The following is a 24,208-nucleotide window of genomic DNA, read 5'->3' on the forward strand; positions in this document are numbered from 1 at the left end:
CACTTTCCTTTCATCAGACTCAGGGGAAAGTTAAGGGGAGGATATAAACAGTGTGTGTGTGTGTGTGTGTGTGCACTGTGCACGGCTTGAGCAAGAGCGACTAAGCCCACTAAACACCCCGTACAGACCCTAGACAGGCTGGAGAAATGAAAACAGGATAAAAAAATATATACACTGAAGGAGTAAAGGCGATGAGTTCTTCGGCGATTTAGGAGTGACAGGCTGAAGCCTGGTGACGGGGAGCTTTTTATCGATGCGGCCGGAGTTTGCTTCGTGGATCTTTTTACCTTCCTGATGCTTTCGTATCCCCTTGTGGCCTATTGATGATAAAGGCTAAGAAGAGACAAGTGAAGTTCCACTTTGTTGTACAAGAAAACTGATAATGACAAATCTGTCTCCTGCCTGACTCCTACACATCAAGCAATGCATGCATGTTCTTATTCTTATGAATCAGGGTATGATTCTGAGTGGACTGTTGTGCTCCTGGTCAAAGACGGACCCGAGACAGTGCCATTGGATTGACCGCTGTCGTTGAAAAGCTGACATAAATAATCAGATCATTCCATAAACTAGATTTTACAATAGGTTACATTAATTAAAGAGATTAAAATGCAAGAGGAGTAAGTCATTTTAAGACTCTTAACTTTACGTTTTTTAGCATCTAAATCTTTCATGTACGGATAAACCACATGACTTTGACAGCACCAATTGCACGCACAGTGATTTTTTTCTTCTTCTTGCAGCACCATGCTGAGTTCAATCGCTGTCATGGGTTGAGGGTTTAAATGAAGGTGCCCATTTGGTCCCCGGCGCTCTCTGCAGCAGCTACAACAATGATGCGACTGTCCCTTTTGGATTAACGTGGATTTAATGCCAGGTTTGCAAATAGAAAACAGTGTGAAGCCGGCCAATTCACTGGTCCGTGCAAGTGACAGGATTCATGACACGCCAAGTCATTAGATTACAATGAGTCCTGGTGTCATGTTGATTTTTGTTGCTGTGATCCTGTCTGGGGGGGACTAAATTAATTAAATGACAGATAAAATCAAACATGGCTGATCCACATCATGTGATGTAATACTCACCCTACAGGTAGAAGGTAGAACGATGATGAAGATTTTTTCATCCTTGCTACGCCACTGAAAAGGCACGTTAGACTCGTGGAAAATGTTCATGTCCTTCCCGTATTAACCGAACCGCTTTTCCCACTTGCTTTTACAAGAAAATATACGATGTTAAGTTATTGATCTTATACTATCACTGATTAATATATTCTGTCCAGAAGTTCTCAACACACTGGTTTGGCAGTTGCTGAGAAGTTGAGTTGAGGAGCTCTGAATTGCTGACGGCATCTGTGTCTACCTGAAAATCCTCTCTTTCTGTCCTCAAAAAAAACAAAAACTAATTCTGTGTTTTTGTGGATGCAAATGCGTCTCTCATATCTTATGCTAACAAGGGGGTCAACCGCAGCGCCCTCGCTAATCTCCTTCTAGTATATGAAACGCATTTAGAGTGGATTTGCATTATTTATTAGCTTTGCCTACACCCTTCGATATTTGCTTGAGCTTTTAATACCAGGTATTAACGGCACGTTGCACCACGAGTGACTCTTCCTTCAAACAGCCGCCGCTCCGCCGTCCAACTGCTGATTAGAACGCTGCCTCTATAAGTGCTGTTTATTCCTCTCTTCCGTCGTGTCTTATCCTCGTGTCATTTCACACCCACAGGCTCATAACAAATCTACCTGTCACAGAGAAAACACAAGATGCTTTCAAAACTAAACAAGTTGGAGTTTAAAATAGTTGTGTGTCTGTAACACACAGACAGTCTTTCATCTAAACGTGGTGTGAGCTTGAAGACAGGTTTGTGTCCTCTACAGACGTGTTCTCCATCACTCCAAGTGTATTTAGGGTGAAATAGTCACTATACTACGAGGTTAAAGTGATTGTTAGTGTATCATCCAATGGCTGCTGGTAAAGGACCACCAGGGAGGAAGCCTCGCTGTACTTTTGTTCAGTTCACAGCACCGCGTTGCGGCTAATAGCTCATATTCTGATAAAGGCCCTGCTTGGGTTAAGCTGCTTATACTTGCATGCATTTTCAAACCCTGACCATGAGTATTCCTGCATATGTGAATAAACAGAATAACTCAAACTTCACCTTTATATATATATATATATATATCAGACTTACAATGGGGGATTTTGTTTTTTATGATAGGACATACAGTATTTCCATATTATGTTAAGGCTTGTGACTAGGATTAGTGTAACACTAAGGCCTATTTATCTATATTTACACTTTACATGAAGGTAATGTTTTTTTATCAGCTATTTAACATTATTACACAAGATGATGTCTTTTTTTTATCCATTCTCAAGTTGTTGTCCCACCGTGACATTAATTAATGTATTTTTAAACATGAATACTTGTATCCTTAATAATAGTAATTGAAGAAATATGTGTTTATATTGTATTTTTCATGTAATTGCACTGCGATTTGGTTATTTTATTAATGGCTCTGTTTTATTTAAACACATTCTTCCAGTTCTGTTTCCTTTTTCCCCTCTTTCCTTCCCCTTTCCGCATCTCCTGTCCCGTAGATGCTGACATGCTATCTTTAGGTACTTTTTCCACATTCCCTCACTTCCTCATTGTCTCGCTGTCAGTGTAAGTGATGAATTTTATACTAGATGATCCAGTGTTAGGACGGGCCATTTGCATGTCATGAGTTGATAAGTGATGTAATAATGAAACCCTAAAGCCATATGCAGGAAGGATGAGGCTTGTGAGACTAATGACCATTCAAATATTGCGCAATGCATGTGTTTTTTTTCCCCAGCCAGATCAAATCCCCTGAAGCTCTGTCGTGAGCAATAGTAAAATACACAGGATATACTGCACTGCAGAACAAAGTCTAAATCCTTCAAAGTACTTTACCAACTCCTGCTGCGATCCCTGGATCTCTGCAACCTGGTCCTGATAGATGAGGAAACTGAAATATATTAAGTCTGAAAAAACTGGGGCAGTTCCTGTTTAGGCTCACGATAGGACTTCAGTCACTTGCGAAAATATTTGAATGCTGTAAACTGATTTTCTCCCAGTTTTGAATTTTAGTACAGCATCTGCATTTGTTTTATTAATTCAATAAATTTGCCACATGCCACTAAAACATGGAGTAGTTTTAACCCGAAATCTGCCTCTGGCCTGGTTGCTGCTCAGCCCGGTTTGCCCCTCCAGTGGGGCTTCTGCAGAAAACACCCTGGTTCGTGCTAACTCCATGGATGCACTGGCTGGGGAGTCTGTCTTGTGGCTTTCAGCCATTCTGAGCATCAGTATAAATAAATACATTTGTATCGTCTCCCATTTTTTGATCACGCTCTCATACCTCAGCTGATATTACCATGAAACATGTATTGAATCTTATTCTAAAACAGGTTTAAAAGTTTCGTTTGATCTGAGCACTCAGTCCCAGCACATAATTCAGACAATATTCCAAACTAACGCAAAATTCATATAGTTTTTACAACGTATACATGAAGAACACACAGCTTGACGAGCAATGCTGGTCGACATGTATTGTAATTTGTTACTTTTGCATGGTAAAACCAGTACATTAACACCATATTGCAAGACAAAGTAGATTCAGTTCCTGTGTGTTGTTGCATGCATTTAATTGGCCAACAATCATCTGAATGACGTTACACTTTGGAACAAAATCTGAGTGAGATTAATTGAGTAATTCAGTGTTGTACGCCTCGGCCCCCCTGAAGCAGGCCTCCCAAGAGCCATTAACTGTATAGCCATCAAAATATGAGCATGAATTATTGAGGTAAGAACCTAACATGTCAGGAAATGTAATTACTATGGCGCTGTTAATGTTGTCGAACAAAGAACTTCTCCTCCTTCGCCCCTCTTGCCTTTTGTGTGAAGCAGCAAACAGAGCGAAAAACTGTAATTACTTTGGGCCCTTTGTCCACACAGTCATCGAGAGCCGACATGAGACATTGTTTTATTTCAGATCTGCGGGTGTTTGATTGGCTGTGGATGTTGAAATTCATGAATTAGGCTGATATTTGACACATTATCCTGATCACACAGAGAACCTTCATCAGATTACAAGCAGCGGTACAAGCATCAAAGGCCTTCTGGTGACTTTAGGAGATCTTGCAGACTGCAGGCTTTGGAGTCTCTCCAAATCACAGAATTGTTATTTCCTCATGTTTATTGTTCTGCTGTTTCGGTTTTAAGTCATTCATCATTATTTTGATGTTTGTAACTTTATTTTTTAAAAAGTGCTCTAAAAATAAATGCTACCTTATTTTCACCAAGGAGGTTATGATTGCGCCGATCTTTGTTGGTTGGCTTGTCAGAAGTATCACAAGGCGGGGGTCACCGGTGTTGGTTTGTGTCTTTTGTCTGTCTGTTAGCAAGATAAATCAAAAGGTTATGGACGTATCGATGAAATGTTCAGGAAATGTTAGGAATGTTGCCAGAAATAGATTTATTAAATGATGATCCAGAAGAGATCCAGGATTATGAATCGCTTAGAATTTTTTTGTTAACATTGCAGTCAATGGGGCATCAAAATTCTTCAATATCTCAGTTCATTATTGATCAATGTTTATGAAATCTGACACAGTCATGGTAAAAATACACATCAACTCTGATTCACTTCTACTTTTCATGGTTGGTGTATAAAGATACCAAGAACGATTTAGAACCTTTTGATGATGATCCAGATCACCATGTGGACGGTGCAAATCCAATTACAAGGGGAATGAGCTGCTTGGAGGAGGTTTGTGCTCTCTGAGTGCTTTTCTATTTTTTACTTTTTTTATTTCAGTTTTCATGATGAAAGAATATGTAGCATGTTTAGGTTGTATAAACTTTGGTATCGGGATCACGGACATTAGCACCATTTGACAGTTTGATGATAGAAACCACGACAATGTAGCCTTTTCAGAATAATGAGAGCATCCATCTCTGCTACAGGATGAAGGTGTATCTGTTACGGGAAGCTGCCCAACATTCATGGTGCGAGTTCCCCATGCACATGGGAAATTCTTCATCCATACGGGAAATATTTTTGCGTGGATCAGAAAACTTTCTCCCGAGTGAAATTTGTTTTCTCTGCAGCACGCAAATGTTTCTCCTGCTCGCCTTTTTCTTTTGGGGTTGGTAACTAGGAGTGTGTGTATTTGAACAAAATCCCAGGTCCATGGCCTGTAGATTATTTCAGGAAGAGATAGCGTAGAATGGGAATATTGGAATTGGCAGACATTTATCCAAACCAACACATTCATCGTACCCTCCTATTTAATGCAAGTTATATTTGTGTGTATTAGTATTTCCCACTGGTCTGTTTCCTTTCATTTAATGTGCTGTGTGTCAGTTGCCCCTGTGGTTGCCTGACTCTCTTAATTCCATCTCCTCCGGTTGTTCGGCTGCAGGCTGTTGTTGCCTTTGCGGTGGCTGTCTCTTCCCTCTGAGCAGCAGATAAAATTCTGGTTGTCACACAGGAATGACATGGAAGGGTTATCTGACTGAGAACATGCAGCTCCAGTGCAATAATTTCCCACGGTCAGCTCCCTCATCTGGGTAATTGGCTTCCTCTTCTGCTATCGTCTTGCCTGCCCCCCCCCCCCCCCCTCCATGAAGCGCACTTGCTGCTATTTCTCTATTTTACTTCAAATTGAAAGTTTGTGGGATTTAAATTCAAAATGGTGTTGCTAAGCATCCCGCTCACACTCTGTTTGGCATTTTTTTCTTAAAGGCTGAGCTAACAGGAAGCTGGTGAGGATGATGATGATGTCAAAAGCTCGTGCTTCCATTCTCAGCTGAAAGCTCTGGTGTCTCACGGTGGAAAGCCTTCATCTGACTTCATCTTTGTTATGAAGCAATGCTCAAGTGCTCCCACTGCCCTGCCCCATCAATGACCTTGTACTTTTCTGCACTGAGTTTATTGTGAATTCGACAATGTATTTGGAATATTTCAGCTGCATTCCCGATCTGCCTCTATTTGATGGTTGCATTCAAACTCCAGCAAGAGTCTGACTTTTTGCTCTTTAAAGTTCTAGATCTGTTTTTAATGAGTTTCATCTTCCCGATTTGCGATTTGGGACGTTTCCATATATGCGGTCAGCAATGTATGGATTTTATTCTGACGTGACCGTCAAGTCAGAAATCAAGTGTTTTTATTTCCCTCCTGCTTAGCATTCTCACATTATTATTCAGTAGATGCCAGCAATGACTGACAAAGTCAAATATGGAGGATCACAGAAACAGTGCGTGGAAAGCAGGTTGTTGTAACTTGGGAAGATGCTTTCCATTGTTTGCCTTCTTGCCCTCAGCGCGAACGCCTACGCCGCAGTTTGCATGCATGCGTGCTGTAAATGTGGGTCATGGTACATATTTGTTCATACTTATGTCAGATGTGGATCACGTACAAATGTGAAGACCAGTCCAACAAAAAAGTTCAGATGTTTAAAAAAAACAAAAAACAGTGTTGCTTTCAAATGCATTGTGGACATAGTCTGTTTTGCTGATTTAGCAGCTCACTGTGATTCTTGAACATCAAACATCATTTTGAGACGGGGGGGCGAGGCTTATTACTCTCAACCGCATTGATCTTTTTTTTATAATGAGAACTAGCAGGTTTTATAGAAGCTAATAGACCACAATTAAAAAAAAAAAAAAGGCAGCGAGAAAAGCTTCAGTGTGTGAAGCCTTCTGTGTTGTACTGATTTAAACCAGCCAGTCTTGAAATTGAGATTTTCCACAGATAGCTGACTGTTTGCTGAACATTGGCTTCAGTGAGTAACCTGCATCGCTCACGTTTAAGCACCTGCCTGACCGTCACACTCGGCGGTGGGAAACAACGCCACTGTACCTAAAAGAACCTATGAGAAAAGGTTTGCTTTCTATCCGTGCAGAAACTACCGTACATACAACCAAAGACATTTCATGTGTTTTTAAGAAGAAATAAATATCCTTGATTTGTCACATATATTTGAGGATTTATTAAAGACCTTGTGGAACAGCACCAACTGTTCAGCTGCAGAGCGATTCTGCATTTCATAATCACGTCTCCGAGCCTTTTCCTTTGTTTTCGGGAAAGGTTTTGCTTATTCTCTAATTATTTATCGTCACCTCTTGGTTCACTGCAAATTAACAACTGATAATGAAACACAGCACTTACTGCACTCAACCATTTGTTTTTCTCTAACTGAGAAAGACGAATGTTGGCAGTCAGCCAATGCAAGAGATTCAAGGCGTCATGAAGCGTAATGACTGACTTTCATTGTGTTACATGTAAGAAAAACATTTGGCTGAAGTCATCAATATATATATATATATATGGCTAATTCCAATCTACAACATATCCACAAATTGTAATACTGATAATTTTGTGAAGTATAACATTTGATTGTGTGATCAGTTATAAATGGCTAATGACACATGTCCTCTAATTAATTGTACCCATGAACACTTGTGTGTGTGTGCGTGTGTGTGTGTGTGTGTGTGTGTGTGTGGCAGCAGCACCCAGAAACATCCCTTGATGGCACTTGAGGGTGAACTAGAATATGTAATACCAACCGGGATGATGCCCGTCCACGTTTGTAAAACTGCTTTTCAACTCAAATTTGGAGATTAAATTGAATAAATGCTGTGCAATGGGAATATTAATCACACACACATTAAGTATAACGCATGAGCTGTCAAACAGAGTGTCAGAGGGGTGTTGATAAACTGCTCAAGCTACTTGATTTTACTCGTGTTTCGTGAGTCTTGATCCTCTTTGGTTCAATATTGCTGTTTCTTATTTATTTATTTAGTGGCATTACTTTGAAATGTTTCCTTTTAAAACATTTTCTGAACAACTTTACTATGTAGGAATAAAGACTGGGGTTTTTATTCATTATATTTGGTCAAGGCTTTAAAAGACTACAATGAAGCCGTCAAGCCGTGCATTAAAATAGAACGATATTAAAACGAGAGACTCTCAGCTGCAGATTTTTGAGTTTGTCCATGGGACACTAATGGTAAACTAATACAGGAATATCAGCCTTTTGTAGATTGTTCACTCTGGCACTTGCTGTCTATACGCTTTGTTACAAAGGATTCACTCACACGCAGGTTTCTCATTGAGCTGTTTTCATTGAAGCCATTTCCTATAAGTCTGTTTTTTGCATGGATGCTTGTGGCAATTACTTCTGGTTTCTGTTTCTGCACTTGTTTTCTTGCTTGTCTTTGGATTACCACATAGTTCCCATAGTGCCTGTTAATGTCAGGCAACTGAGAGGCTGCCGACCACTCAGAGCGATGCCGGGAGATGCACCCGTGGGTCCTGCACTGCGCCTCAACAGAGGATGTGGGCTGTCTTGGCGTTCCCGTGGTGCGTCTTTATGCCGAGATGAACTGACATGCTCTCCTGGAGCAGCAGCTGAGGAAGGAGAGAGAGAAAGCGAAGGACTCTACTCTTGGCAGGGCTAATCCAGACTTCGGGATGCACTGCTATGTTTAACCAGGGGCTGCAACTCCCACAGAGAAGAATGCAAGACTTTGATTGGCCCGCCCACACTGGTGCAATGTTTTGGCCAGAGCTGGAAGCTTTCTTCTATCGTAAGGCTGTTGCTGTGCACTTTTTTACTTTAGGCCAGAGTGAAACTATGAATAAAGGGTTGCAACCTTGAGAATAGCCTTTGGTTTACATATCAAGAGACGTTTGCTTTTCTGCACTTTATGTGAACAAAGACCTCAAAGAGTTTTTGGCCGCTGAAACAAGCAAACCTCCACAATGTCAAATAGAACACATTTCTATATTATGTAGATTATCAGGAAAACTATATGTATATATTAAAAAAACACACAAAACTAATTAAATCCTTGTTTTGGTGTATTCACAATAGCTTGAGTGAAACCTGAATCCAAATGCATCCTGTCGGAATTCAATTGGACGCTAGAAAATCCCTCGTGATCATTCCAAGTTGCAGTTGATGGAGGGACTATTGGTTTGCTTTCTGATATTCTCCAGAGTTGGTTTCGAAAACTCTCAAACTATCGAACGGCTGCAGATGCCTGCTGAGATACAAAAGGAGACAAGAAGGATGTAATTCCCCAAACAGGCAGATACTGTAATTAATTGGACGATAGAGGCTTGCATAATCCTGTTTTCCACAGTCCGTAACCACCCTCATCCTGGGCCTGTGGGCCGGAGGCCCTTCAGAATCCAGTAGAAAAGACCTGGGACTGACTTAACACAGTCTACATCTACAACAATGCATCGCCTTCACGCCCTCTCGTTCTCCTTGTTGCTGTCTTGCGCTATCTCACTTCCTTTCCTGCGGTTCAAACGAAAATTGCGTTCAGATAGAGAAAATGAGACAGATATAATAATTAAAAGTCGGGAAAGTTTCTCTCCACCCCGCACATCGAGTGAGTTTTCTGAGTAATTTTCTTTTTGCCTTCAAGTGGTCTTTGAACACTGTATTGGCCGTATCTGTAAAGGAGCTCTAATGAATTAGTATTAAATTTGTGCAGTTCCTCATTTTCTTTGTTCACCATTTCTTCTAAATGGGATGAGGGCCTTAAAATATCATTAAAATATGTAAGGTAAGGGGGGGGGGGGAATAAAATGTTCCACTGCCTTGCACGTGCATTGTCTCAGCTGGTATAATGGAGCTTCTGTTTCTCGCACGTCAGCTATGAGGCCCAGGTATAATCATCAGGTGCGTGTGGGTGTGATTTGCAGGATTAGGTGTTAATTTTATCCTGTAATTTTTTTTTGTTTTTTTTATCTGAAAACGTTTCGATGTTCCTTCTCCTCTCGTGTAATGGAAAAGAAACAGTTTTGACAGCCCTTTAAATATGCCTTTTTAAAAATATCCATTCGTTTGTAAAACATTGAGTCACTTTTGAGCGTCTGTCACTCTTCAGACAAAAGAACCCGCCAGTCCCCTTTTCTGCATGTGTTTAGTGTCCTAAAATTGCTGCTCTACGCATAAAATCGTTGTTTTCTCTTCCAACTTACTTTCCTTGTTTTTGGACCTTGACGGGTGTCACCAAAACTCAAGTGCGATATTATGAATGAACTTCTTTTTACTCACAGGATCTCAGTGTTTTCAAGGTACGCTGGTTCCCTGGTAATGGAACAGCAGCCCTTTCTTTTCCACTTTGCATTTGACAAAGGTAATTATAATAACAGGACTATGTCTAAAAATCCACAAAGTCATATCCTAGTTTCTTTCAGGTATGAAAAAGATGGCAACATGGCTTTATCTTGATTGCTGAATTTAGCTCTCCTGTATGCAAAGGAACCTAATAGACCTTTAATATAGAGAGTAAATCCACAGTTGCAAAGGAGACAGAGGAGGAACAAAGTGGGATGAGATCATGCAGCAGTTTATTATGCAGATGAGGACAGTCAGTGACTCCAAAAGTCTCTGAGCATTTCCTAATTCATCACTGTCGCTTTGGGTGCATGCGTGTGTTAGTTATGGAACAGCAGAGCATCTGCGTGGCCGCCAACAGCTCTGATTGATCACCCTTCGGCGGAATACAGCAGCACATTCCTGAGGGCATGCTGCACCCATGGATGCCTCAGAGTCTTGATTACCTCGGAAATGAACCCAGAAATTAGCCTGACCCTCTCATGCACCCCCTCCATCTGCTTCTTTTTATTTCATTTTTTTTTTATTTCTTTCTTTGCCACCCATCTTCTCTCTCTTCCAATAACTTGGCATCTCCTTGTAAACGACTTCCGTGTGAAAACAGGGAAACGGTTATCTTCAGTTCAATTTTCATTTTCGATTGCTGCTATTTGATTATCCTTCAAAAATGTTTCGATAGTTTACTTTAATAAAAAAGTATGTCCAGTGCAAAACATTCAATAGTGGTTCATCAAAACACAACTTTCTTACATTTTCATTGGCCCTTTCCTGCTGCCTAAACGTTTTCATTAGCAATAAACACCACTTATCTGTTCAAAGTATATTCAAAGTATACGACTTGCAGCTAAAACATTTTTCTATATAATTCGCCGTTCCTTCTCTACAACCTAAATACAACCCTTTCCATTTAGCGAAGATGTGGTTGGACAAAAAAAATACGAATAAATTGCTCTACTCTTGGCAGCAGTCTGGAGTGGAGGCCAGACGATTCATCAGCTTTTATATTTTATCGTCACTGGTTGAACGTTATAGTGGCCAGCAGTCACACAGCCCCCCCCCGCCAACAATAAGGTAATATACATCACAGTTTGAAATTTAGATTTTCTTATAATTTCTTCATAAATCAGGAGCATGACAACGTTGTTGTGTCATTACTGTCTAACGTTGCTCATGCATAAGACTGAAGTGTATTCTGAAAACATGTAATCTCTGATTTGTCAATGCAAAGTTGCTTTATTCATAGTATTGACTTTGAACTTAATAATAACGCTGACCGCCTATTAAAATTGACACAAGTCTCTGAATGTTCATATTGCGCTCCATCCAAAGTAACATGACACATTTTTACCTTGTGATTGTCCTTCGCTGACAGTTTCACAAATTATAACTATTTTTTGCTTCAACGGTTTTTTATTTCTTCTTTTCATTGGGGATGAGTATGGTGAATAAATTCTAAGCTTCTTTGCCAAAATATGTCACTGAATACAATTAAGTATAAAAAGCGTGATTGTTATTATAAAAACAAAACATTTTCTGGCTGTATTTGTGTGCAACTGAGCATTTTGTGCATCGCTGCAGAAAGAGCTGCAGTAATGGAAGCGAGTTGAGTTGGCCGGGGCGTGATGGGAAATGGGTTTCTTTGTGACAGCTGACAAAATAATGGCATAAAAGGTTCATGTTCCTAATTGTTAGGTTTTAAAGGTAAATCAATTCACTACAAAAAAATAGCTGCAAATATTTTGACTTAGAATGCTGATGCTCACCATGCACTGTAAATATCTAAATCAGGAAGTTACCAGAACTGCTATACAGCTTGAAAATGGGGTACTGGGATTGTTTTTAAGCAAAATCAGACTTTTTTTCCTTTCTCCTGGTTCATTTCCATCTCTGGTAGACATCTGAATCTGGAAGCAGTGGCTCTGATGGCTCTGAATGTACCAGCTCAAATCATACATTTGTTTTTAGATCCCATAGGCAGGACATTATTTATCGTCCCAGTGACACCAATAACCAGTTCTGACTGTGCTGCAGCCCTGCTGTCACCCCACTGCCGATCTGCAGGTCCCCCGGTATTAAGCTGTTTTTTAATGTAAATTTCAGGAAAGTAGATTATTCTTTTAGAGGATATTACAGTAATAAGAAAAATGTCAGTAGACCAAAAACTGTTTAAATACTGCAATCTCTCTTAAAACAACGATATATATACACATCAGAGATATTGAGACAGTAGTGATCTCCAGGACTTCTGTGACCCGCTGCAAACGGGGAGCATCGCAAGGCCCCAGCTTCTGACAGCGTTGGAGTCTTAGCCCATTCCTCGTGGACAAAAGCCTCAATATTGCTGAGTTTACCTGCTGCAGCCAATGCTTCTTTCTTACTCCACCAGACACATGACCAATCGGTAAGCCCGCAAAAGCTCGAGGAGTTCATCTCTCCACAGAGCAACACTCCCAACAGTCAGTGGCTGCGACGGTTTGGAGTTTAACGGAGCTGACTTTCCTGCTGCTTTTGGGCCAGCATTGGTGAAAATCATAGAGTTTAGGTAGATATTTAGATAATCGTGTGGTTGGATTCTTTTGAGACTGTTAATTTAAATTTTGGTTGAATGGGGGGGGGAGTTGTTGCATCTAACAATTTAAAACTGTTCATATTACCCAATAATCCTGATATCCAATAGGATTTTTGCTTCCATTGTACTTTAGTAGCACATTACAAAACACACACACACGCACACACACACAGGTCAAGGGCCAGTGGCGTATTGTTTCCCATTTCTTGTGGTTTTCCTGCACTCTCTCTGAGTGTCTTCCAAACAGTCTCTCCTGTCATGGATTAATTGGATTTTTGACCCAGTTTCTGTCTCCTCTCCTCACTGCTCCACCCTTTGTCGCTGTCAAGGGTGTGTAAAATGTGCGTGTGTGTGCGTGCGCAGAGGAGGTCATCAAATGTGTGCAGAGGACTTTGGCTGTCATTGGTTACCTCGCTTCCAGTCTGTTGAAACCTTTTGTCTCCCTAACCCTAACGCCCCCCCCCCCCCCCCCCCCATAGAACAGCAGCAGCAGTCGGCGCATAGAGCCAGGCTTTCTCTTTGAAAGGCCGCTAACAATCTCGATTCCACCCACTTGGTGCCTTGTCACAACTAAAACAGCCACTGCAACGATCACGGCTATTGTCTCCTTGCATTTTGGGACGTTGGAGTGTTTCTGGCATTAGTTCATATGTTGTACTCTGAACACCCCCTCCCCCCCTCCATTAGGCAAAGGAGAGCGAACAAAACGTTACCACGACTATGGATGGAAACCGTGTGTCTCTCTATTGTCTGTTCTACCTATACGCCGCACTAAAGCAAGTCCTCGTTCTCTGTAATAAAACTGATGAGAAGGCCGTCTAGGGATGCATGCGCTGCTTCTTCGTGCGTTACTGTCGAAATGCTCATTTTGTCATTCGCTCTGGAGCTTGTGTCCTTGCGCCCAACACTCTCGGGCCTTCGCAGGGCAAAAAAACTAATGAATAGAATTGCTGTAACTTTGCGTGCATATTTCCCCGTGGGCTCTCATCAGGATTTTTCATCGTTGTGTTTGCTTGTAATTACAGACCTGGGGCCGCTGCGTGCGCAGGGTCAGCATTCACATCCCCTTTCTCTCTGCTCTCCTGCTTCGATTTGCAGTCAGTCGGTCCGTTCTGTTCCCCCTTTTTAGGGGATCTGAGGATTAAGAGTTCCTCCCATAAATGTCAAATGACAGATTTCAGAACAGCGTGTATTCTTCCCTCCAACTTCAGCCGGAATGCTTATTATGCTGATTTATTGCTATTGATTTCAATTTCCAAGGCTTTCTTTGCTAGAAGCTGTGCCGCTAAAACAGCAGCCAAACAGGATAGGAATTAATATCCTGGGGATTACAAATGCCTTTCAGTTGCGTCTGGCAGGGCAATGAGTTTCGAATAAGCACCTCTATGTGTGCGAATGTAATGAACTCAAAGTAATGGCTGCTTTTTCTGGTTGGCCTGTTTGAAACCCGCAGCCATGCCATTGGCTGGCTTTTGTCTTTTGACAGCCAACAGGATTGAAGTGTGGGTGATTTTGAATGACTAACAGCCACAGCATTGTGCGGAAAGTTTAAACGGTCAGACTTTTGTTTATCCCAAGGGGGGGTTGAATGGCCCCGTGTCGGTTAACGGTCCGCCTTTCAGTGTCACGTTTAAACTTTAAACCGCCCTTCTTTTAATCCAAGCGGGTGCCATGTGTTTGGTTTTAGCGATTAGGGACACATGGGCGACGGGTTCATTGTTATTCAAAAGGAGCAGGAATCCTTGCATGGTAGTGTTAGTGTGCCCCCTACTGCAAAACTGAAGCCCCAGAATTCGTCTTTTCCCAGACCATTATTTTAATGTACAGCTTCAAAAATACTTTTTTTTCTTTTTTTTCCCATTTTTTAATTTGGTATTGAGAAACTCTCAAGACAATAAGGGTTAATGAGGGATAATAACAGGGTTCATGTATGCGTATAAAGTAATCTACAGATCACCAACCTCCAATTGGATAGGTGCAGAACAATTTAGCACTAAATATACCGGTAATGTTTTTTACCAAAGTTACTAAACTTTGGTAAAAAAAAAAAAGAAAAGTACAAAATCTTTGGTTGATGCGCACAAGTAGGAAGAAGTAAATCCTAAATAGATCAATAAACCATTGTCGAAACAAAATGTTTGCTTTGATTGAAAATATTCCCATTGCTACTCTAAATAGCACTTTTGAAGAAATTCCTACATTCCTATCGATTCAGACATACTATTTATGTCATATTGTCATGTTTGGTTAATAAAGTCTTTGGCTTGCAATATGAATGCTGATCCAGAGAAATTCTCAAGGAAACTATACTATGAAGCATTTTGTGAAGTGAGAGGATTTGCTATTTGGCACAAAATCCAAGCTGTCAGCAGCTTCAGTCAGAAAATATTTGCGTCTGTGCTCAGCATCAAGCCCTGTATCGGGTTTACTGTCGAACTCCAGCCATTGGTGCTGTTGTTTCAGACCAGACATCAAACATTTCAGCATTTTCCTGCAAACGCTAACCCTGACTGACAGTTCATTCCTGGGTTCAGGGGTTGGGGACTGAGCTAATTAAGGGACAGGTGGTAGGGGGAAAAAGAAAAATGCTAGGCTTTGCATCTTGAAGGTCATCTGGCGCAGATGGTTGCCTCTCTCCTCCAGGTGAACCTTCCCATTCCATATCCGCCACTGGCACACAATAGGACGGAAACCGATATGGCCTTATCGCAGCCGCTCTGTGTCTGACTGGGGGGTAGGTGGGAGTGGGACCTGCAGTGGGCCTCGATCCAGCCTGGCAGATCTAGTTCCCTCCCTTCCTCCTCTTCTACTGGGTTGCTGCAGCTCTGCACTGCACCAACTGATGACAATCTGATGCTGGGCAATTGACCGCACCCCCCACCCCCACCCCCACCCCCACCCCCTACCCAGTTTTCATGGTTCCTATCAGAGAAAGGCAAATGCAGGCACGAAAGTCACTTATCTTGAGGAGATGGGTTTGGGGAATGGTTTGCCTTGGCCACGCAGCAGTGAAGTTTGGGAAGGCTCCTCCTCAGGAACCAATTTCAGCGATTAGCCTCTTCTTCAACTCACTTTAGGTTGTGCAACCTGAGAACTTGTTATCTTGGTGCATTAAACAGATTGGTGTCAGAAGTAGGATTTCTTGGGGTCATCTTAGATGATAAGTTAAAGTGGAAATCTCATATATTGTATATAAAGAATAAAGTTTTGAAAACGTTTTTTTATTCTAAATAAGTACATTTATACTGCCGTGTAATACATAGAAAATTTTAAATTGTTCAATGATATTACCTTATTCAAACTATTGTGTAGAAATATGGGGTAATACTTATAATAGCAACATACTGCCTTTATTTCTGTTTCTGAAAAAAGCCATTGGCATTACTCATAAAGATGGTTTTAGGGATCACATAAATGCATTATTTATTGTCAGGATTATTAAAATTGTAAATATTTAGTAGAATGTACATGTCTGTTTTGGGCGTAAAATTGTGGAATTATCAGGATAATTATTTAAAAGGTTGTTGACATATGTTGGAATTTAAAAAAAGAGAGACAAGAAGAAACAATTTATTTTATACCAACTTGATTTTTGAAGGAATCTATTAACTATAAGACTGTGGTTATAAATGATGTTGTAGCACGGGTGATGGGGGAGGGGGGGGGCAGTGACCATCTTGTAATGATTATAAAATAAAAAGGTGGGAGCAGACAAACCAAATAATTTAATTATTCTATCATGGAAATGTTCAAAGTGTGTGTAAGGCAGGGGTGGGCAAACTTTTAGACTTGCGGGCCACAATGGGTTCTAAAATGTGAAAGAGGGGCCGGGCCTGGAAGAGATGGATGGAGTGTTTGCGTGAACTAATATAAATGACATGTAAAAGTCATTATATGAAATGATTTGGCCTTTTACAGGGAGCATTACAGGGGGTAGAAATTGAATTTTGTTGTGCGTTTGCAGTGCAAAAAGTGTAAAACATATAATGACAATAAAAACTAATCTAGGTAAAATGAATAAGGTTTAATTATAATAACATTTTATGATATAATTTGGACAAGTTCGGCTGGCCGGATTAAAAAGGTCTCAGTGTTTGCATACCTTCTAGGAGTGCCCAATGTTCGTCTTAATTCTTCGAAATAAATATTTAAGTACAAATTCCCTGAAAGTAACAAGTGCAGCAAGTGTTTTATTTTTTTATTTTATTTTAATTTTATTCCAAAAATTCCTCCTTCAAACCACCCTGCATGCTGATTGGTCGTAGCCAGCTCGATGGGAGGAGGATCCTCAGTGGCGCTCCATCAATGACAATTCTGCAAGTTAGGATCCTGTACACTGTTGAGAGCAAAGGAAGGTTTTAAAGCCTGGGGAACGGCATGCACGAGAATACTGCCGGGGGGTCGAGATGAAACAAACAATATATCACAGGAGGTGGATGAAAAGGCTGGGGGGTATTTATCAAGATGCAGAAGAAAGGAGAGCTGGTACTAGTATGAGGGAGGCTAGCCAGCCCACACAATGTCACTGGGCAACTGTGAATGCACCATTGGTTTCTATTTCTATTGCTTTCCCCCTACAACCTAACTGCCTTTCCCTCCACTTCCGTCTTTCTGCTGGCCAGGGCTCTGGACTCAGCTCATGGGTTTAGGTCTCAGGTTAGGATCAGGGTGAAGTTGAGGAACTCTGAAGCCTTGCTGTGACAGCAGGAAGTCCATCTGTTATTACTGCACACTTGCATGTAGGGAGACTGCCAGTCATTTAGCAGTGTTGTCAGACAGAAAAGTTGGCTGCAACGAAACTTTTGTCACGAATGTTTCCCTCTGATATATTTTTTCTTCCTCCTACAACAATATGATTGTTTTCAAACAATTGAGCCTAATATGGTGGTGCAGTGATGGCACAGAACCTCACAGCAAGATGGTCGCAGGTTCATATCCAACTTTGGGTCTTTCTGTGAGGAGTTTGCATGTTCTCTCCGTGTCTGTGTGAGTTCTCTCCGGGTTCTCCTGCTTCCTCCCACCACCAAAAACATGCAAATTAGGTGAATTGGTTACACTAAATTGTCCATAAGTGTGAGTGTGTGTGTAAATGATTGTCTGCCAATGTGTGCCCTGTGGTGAACTGGCGGCTTGTCCAGGGTGTACCCCGTCTCTTTGCGCTTTCATGGCACTGGCAATTGGGGAAGCTCGTACACCAATTACATGCATCATAAATCAGCTCACATGATTTTAATTGGCCAATCAAATCTGTACTTTCCAATGAGCACGGGAAGTGGAGTCAGTGATTGAGATATGAAACAGATGAGATGAGAGCGGTGGAAGAAATGAAGTCAGAGGAAAATAATTTCACACAGGCTGATGTACAAGATAAAACAGTTTGTCTCTTATTTGCCTGTTTTTTATTCTTAGCTCTCGTTTTAAAGCCCTGAAATAACAGAGCTCTTAGAGAATATCCAGTATGGCAATATGTACAAAGACAAAAAGAAAGATTCATCCATAGCCTTGCCCTGACAATTGTTTTGTAAATGGCTGTACATGTAGAACCACCACTTTAACATCAATTTACTCTGCAGCTACTTTTGAAAAGATTTTTTGGATTGTGGCAAATTTTATTTAATGACATAATTTGGGCAAATTCGGCGGGCTGGATATGGCCCGCGGGCCGCAGTTTGCCCATCCCTGCTCTAGTAGATAGTTTTCTATTTGACTCAAGTATCCCTTCTCTTTTTGGAATAAGCACTCATGGTCTGGCAATGAATCAGGTCTTCTCTGGTACACTGGTAATGCCTGTAATGCTGCAAGGTAAACCGAGCCGTAGCGCTGGCATTGCCACCGGATATGGCATTTGCATAGACAATGAAAGGTGAATTTCACTCAGTGTGTGATGCTAATCGGCACGTCTCGTCAGCGTTGGTGTGGAAACACGGTAATGACTCTGTTGTTGTCAGCGGTCTTCAGGTTGTCTGCTTGACTCTGAAGTCTCACCTGGGGAATTCATTAGCTCATGTTGTCAGCTGCAGTCAGACTCGCATTGTTTGCAAGGCCTTTTCGGCTCATTCAGTGTCGCATTCATGACCAGCTGCTGTTGGTTTGCAGATTTCCCATTTGCACGCTGTAGGCACATGTGTCACTTTTTGTAAATGGCAAAATCTGCATTGCCTTTTTGGTTCCAGTTAAACAACCCCCCACCCCCCAGCTCTGGTATCCCAGCCAGAAGACAACACGGCACACTAACAGGCAGAGATGCAAAGAGGAGCAAACATTCCAATCCTCTATGTTCGTCGCACTCCGCAATGTGACTGTACATGCTATATCATCTAAGGTCACCATGGCTCACAGGGGCTGTGATAGCCCCCCCCCCCCCCCCCCAAAAAAAAAGAAATACAGTACATAAAATAAAAGACAGAAATAAAGATCTGAGAGACCAAATTGAAAAACTTGGATGACCTTCTGCCGATACCCTGGAGGAAGAGGAGGGTTGAGGAAAATAGTGGAGCCCTTTCTCAACAATCACAGTCTTCTCCAGAAACCAGGCTGTTAACATATTAATGGAAAGTCGGGGGGGCGGCACTGGTGGGAGGAAGGAAATGTTAGATAAAACTTTGATTAAAATACATCAGGTTTTTTGTGGCCTTTCCCATAGAAATGTGGCTTTATCATCGTGTCGAATATGGCTGCCCGAGTAATACAAAACATTATTGATGGCAGTGGAGGAAGGAAAATGATGGAGACAAACATAAAGATAAAATTAATCGCTATCGCTCCTTCTTTCCTTGCTGCAGTTCCTCACCCCTCCTTCTGACTTTCAGCTCCTCTCTGTTTATTCTTAGTGTAAGTGCGATAAAAGCAGGCAGACCTATGACTCAGGTTCCCACCCCACATTCTGATATGAATTCAGGGAGCTGAGGCCGTCCCCTAATCTCTTAATGCATGTTCCCTCGCCCTTGGCTGGGTCATGGGAGAAATAGATGGAGCCTTATCAGCTTTAATGGATTTAGGAAGAATTTTTCTGCATTAGATTTTTTGTGTGTGTTTATTTTTGTTTTTGTACCCATGTGTTCATATATACTGTGGTGTCTATGCCTGCACACCTCCTCAAAGGATGTTGAGTAAGATGATATTGTTATGAATTTTATTACATTTCTAATTACTGCATCAATCATGTTGACTTACTCCATCAAGATACAATGAAAAAAAGATGCTTGGCTGTTTGCAACACTTTTATGGTGTGTGTTAACCTTCATCAGCTGCAATGTGTCAGCAGGTAGGAGGCATTGTAGGTTTACTCTTGAACATGTGTTTGTAATTAATTTTTACGTTATGTACTCAAATGCATGAATGGGCATATCTTTGCTAACATATTAGCACTAATAACTGTCACATTTGCTATTCATTCAGTGTAAAACATTCTAAAACTGAACTAAAATACAAACTTCCAGTTCATTTGAACTTGATCATTTTTAACTGTTTCTGAGTTTAATATCTGCACGGATGCTGATTTTAGAATATTCACATTCCGAGCTATACTTGAAACAAATTCCAAGTCTCTCCAATACAATAATTTTCAACTGTCATTGATATTAGTAGGTGGGCTGTTTAATCTAGTTAGATTCTTTCTTTCACGTCACTTTTTAGATTTCTTGTTTCATAAAAGATAAATGAATTAACAGATAATGAAAGTGATCACTAGTTGCCCTAGGAATAATGTGATTGATTTATTCAGCTGCACTTCCAGCTGAATGTAAAACGTGCCGCCGCTATGATGTCATTGTAAGTCGTGTTCCTGTAGGAGAGCGATCTAATCAGCATGTTCTGCAGGATGATTAGAGTCTGAGTAGCCATGACTCCTTGTAAACAAGTTTATGTCACATTTAGAAGGTAAACAGGCCATTTCATGACATCTTTAAATCCTCAGTTAGACTTTATTGTCTGCATTCTTGCAACCACTAGATGCCTTCTTCTGCATCAACAGAAGGACTGCAGCCTAAAGTAGCAGAAAAGGTGTAGCGCCTCTGTCTGTATTTGTTTAGAATGAGTTGTCTAAGTATATTTGAAAATGGGACAGCCCCATTCAAGCTGTGTTTCTCCCCCCCAATACATAAACATACTCCTGCCATAGGAACAGTTGGAGACGTGCCTGCCAACAAAGAGTTAGTCCAGCTCTCATAGCTGAAGAAAAAGCAATTTTGCCACAGAACCCCCCTGAGAACCTGAAATGCAAACATCAAAGCAGCCACCGCTGTGTGTGTGTGTGTGTGTGTGTGTGTGTGTGTGTGTGTGAGGGGGGGCAGTAAGCAAGAGCCTGCTTCACTTCGCCTGAGAGCAGGTGAGGGTGAGAGAAATATTGGCATTGTCCAAGAATTTAGCGAGATCTCCGAGGACAGCAGCTGCTTGTTATCACAGGGTATTTCTGACAGTTTGACGTCTCGCCCGTGCTTTTGGGGCCAGGGACGGTGCAGCTGAGGGAGGGCACAGACGGCGGTTAGGCAGGCTTTTTAACATGCATTTTAAATATCGTTATATTCATCGTGTCTGTGGATATGACCCTGCTTTGACATGTTCTTTTCATTTCTTTAAATCAATGGACTGATGAAAGAAATGAAAAGTCCATCTGTATTTCTGCCAGGCTCAACTCCAGGGTACATTAAATAAGGTCGCTGCTGCTGATGCCCTCGTTTCATGGGTGGTCATTGAAAACAATGCTGTCTAACTAAAAAAATATTCATCTTTTGATCAGAACTGTTTAAAAGGAAAAAATATATATATTATCAGCACTCAGGAAATAACCATACAAATCTATGAGAGGTAACTCCTGTAACATTTCATATCCTCGATGAAAGGCAATCCTCTCATTACCCGTTAATGGACCATCCCTGCTGATATTTGTCTCTTTTTTTCACTTGAAAAAAGAAAACCAGCGGTGAAACAAATGAATAAAATCACCTCTCGATGAGTGTTTGCAGCTGCTATTATTTCGGCGGGTTGGAGGAGAAGCAGCTTATGGAGGTAGATGATTTTAGGAGATGGAGAGGAAGAAGTAAAAAATAAGGACAAGAGGATGAGAACAGGACAAAATGAAATGATGAGAGGAGGGATGACAGGAAAGAGGAAGCTGCTTCACACTGTGGGGAAGGTCGGCATGACTTGGATCAGCTTTTTGTCGTGTGTGTGTGTGAGAGAGATGGACAGAGAGGAGGGTGCATGTGCTGATATGTGTCCTCCATGTCAGTGTGCGAGTATTACAGCCATCTCTCTGGTTTAAGCATTCCCTCGGCTGCCATTATGGCCTAATAACCATGTCAGCGTGATTAATGGCGAGAGGCAGAGCTCTGATTGTGCTCTCGCTCAGCTAGAGCACCTCAGCAACTGCACATGATCACGTTGTCTGACTCACCGTGGACATTGTTACAGCCATCGCCGTCGCCATGGCAGCACACATCACACTGGAAGGGAAGGTTATACATCCAATTAGCCACACAGCTTCATAATCCTGCCGGCAACTTGAGAGAGAGAGAGAGAGGGAGAGAGAGAAAGAGAGAGCTGATGTTGACGATGATGATGATGATTGGAAGATTGGAAGTTAAGGAGGAAGGCAAGTGGTCCCCATGGTGACTTTAACCAGCCTATGGCTGTAAACCAAGGCAGTTAGCTGCCAGTCCTGTTGTCTTCTCGTTAATCAGTGTTTGTTTGTCAGAGGTTATCATGAAAGCACAGCGGACGACTTTGTTTTATGGGTTCATTAAATCGCCAAATCAAAAATAGAAACCAGTTATAAAATTCAATAAATCATTTTTACAATTATTTTGAAACCTTTTTTTCCAAATACTGTTCTTGAACCTTTTAAATAGGACTACACAATTTAAGATATACAATGTTTTGTATTTGAAATTCTTTTTTTAAAGATGTTTGTTTGTTTTTAATCATGGCTAAATAAGTTATCTTTAACCTGTTTTATCTGACCGTGGAAAGAAATCTACTTGTCAGACTTTCAATGGAACTTTATGGAGGGGGGGCAGAGGTTTGATCTTTAATGAGTCTCAAACTATCATTAATATTAATTAGCCTTGTGTGTCATGTGGTGGCATTTTCTTTGGCCCCTATGAAAAAAATAACTTGACAAAATAGATTGTATTTCTTTTCACCTTCAATTAGTTAACGACTATATATTCTGCATTTTTTTTCTTCTTCTGTTGTACAGAGATGGAAAAGATGTAAATTAACCAGTAACAATTCTTGGAGATTCAAACAATAATAATATTTTCAGCCCTTGAGTTGGGTTCAGTTGGGAGAGAGAGAGTCTCCAATCATCCAGAAAAGAACAAGAGGGAGATGCGGTCAGTAATTGTGAATACGTTTCTTATAAACATGCATTTACTTACAGTTTAATCCAACCATTCAAAGCCAAAATACTAATGACCAGCATGTCAGAATGAAACTCTTCCTTTACTACGTCCAGCTCCACGATTCTTGCACACCAGGCAGCCTGTGAAAGATGTGATTGGACTGCTTCTCTGACTGTTTGAGACGAGTCATGCCAGGAGAAAGGATGTTTACCAGTGACATTTGAAAATGCATAAATACCGAGTAGACAATGTATGCAATGTTTGGTTCATAGGATTGGAAGATAAAACTTATTTGACATACTGAGCTGGATTATCTTTGAAATCTGCTGCAGTTTAATGGTGTAGCTTTTATTTTTGATGGTTTTCCAGGATGTAGCACAAATAACATGAAAAAAAAAAGCTATTTAGTTTCAGTATTAAGTTCAGTCATTTTTCCAAAACTATTTTTTATGCCCTGCCAAAGGGAATATATGGGGTTCCACTTGTCCATTCACACAGGGCCCTTGAGGGTATGCGTAATGGATTTCTTCAGTTTGATCACTTATTTACATTTTTAGGTATATTTCAACTCATGTTTGACTCTTTTTGATCCACCCACATCAGCATAAATTGAGTTTTCCTCCATAGCAGGAGCATCTGTGTCTTTGGACCCAAATATTCTAGCTCCTAACTACAGTGAAGGCCACAGTCAAAGGCAACCCCCCCCTTTACCCCCCCTCTCTCCTCTGTGATGCTCTTCTCATGGCCAGGGGATGCTGTCTGGATTAGAGAGCCAGCAGTGACTCTGTGTGAACCTCAGTCCAAAATGAAAGCCCAATCTGACATCCAGTACTGTAGCTTTCAGCACATAAGATCTGAGGCAGCGCTGGAAAACTGATGGAAGCCCAGTGAAAGCAGGAAGAAGTGAGGACAGGCCAAATACAGACAAATAACCTGAGCAGATCACAAAGAAATGTTCTCGGTAACAACCTTGAGCTTGTCAACTTTGACTTTAAGGCTTTCTCAGGGTTCACAAATTTAAAAAAAAAGCACAATGTTGTGGTGAAGTTGAAAACTAACATGACATATCTATCCGGAGCCTGGCTGTTACCGGCTATGTGTCTATATTTCAGGTCATTCCGCAG

At 41.1% G+C, this 24,208-nt stretch overlaps 1 protein-coding gene across 1 annotated transcript in view; it reads left to right on the plus strand.

The window, feature by feature from the left end:
- LOC137903453 (receptor-type tyrosine-protein phosphatase U-like) overlaps positions 1–24,208 on the plus strand; it is a 91,810-nt gene that overhangs the window by 8,744 nt on the left and 58,858 nt on the right. The gene's annotated exons all lie outside the window — the stretch shown is intronic.

Source organism: Brachionichthys hirsutus, chromosome 13 (genome assembly GCF_040956055.1).
Source record: "Brachionichthys hirsutus isolate HB-005 chromosome 13, CSIRO-AGI_Bhir_v1, whole genome shotgun sequence".
NCBI lineage: Eukaryota > Metazoa > Chordata > Actinopteri > Lophiiformes > Brachionichthyidae > Brachionichthys > Brachionichthys hirsutus.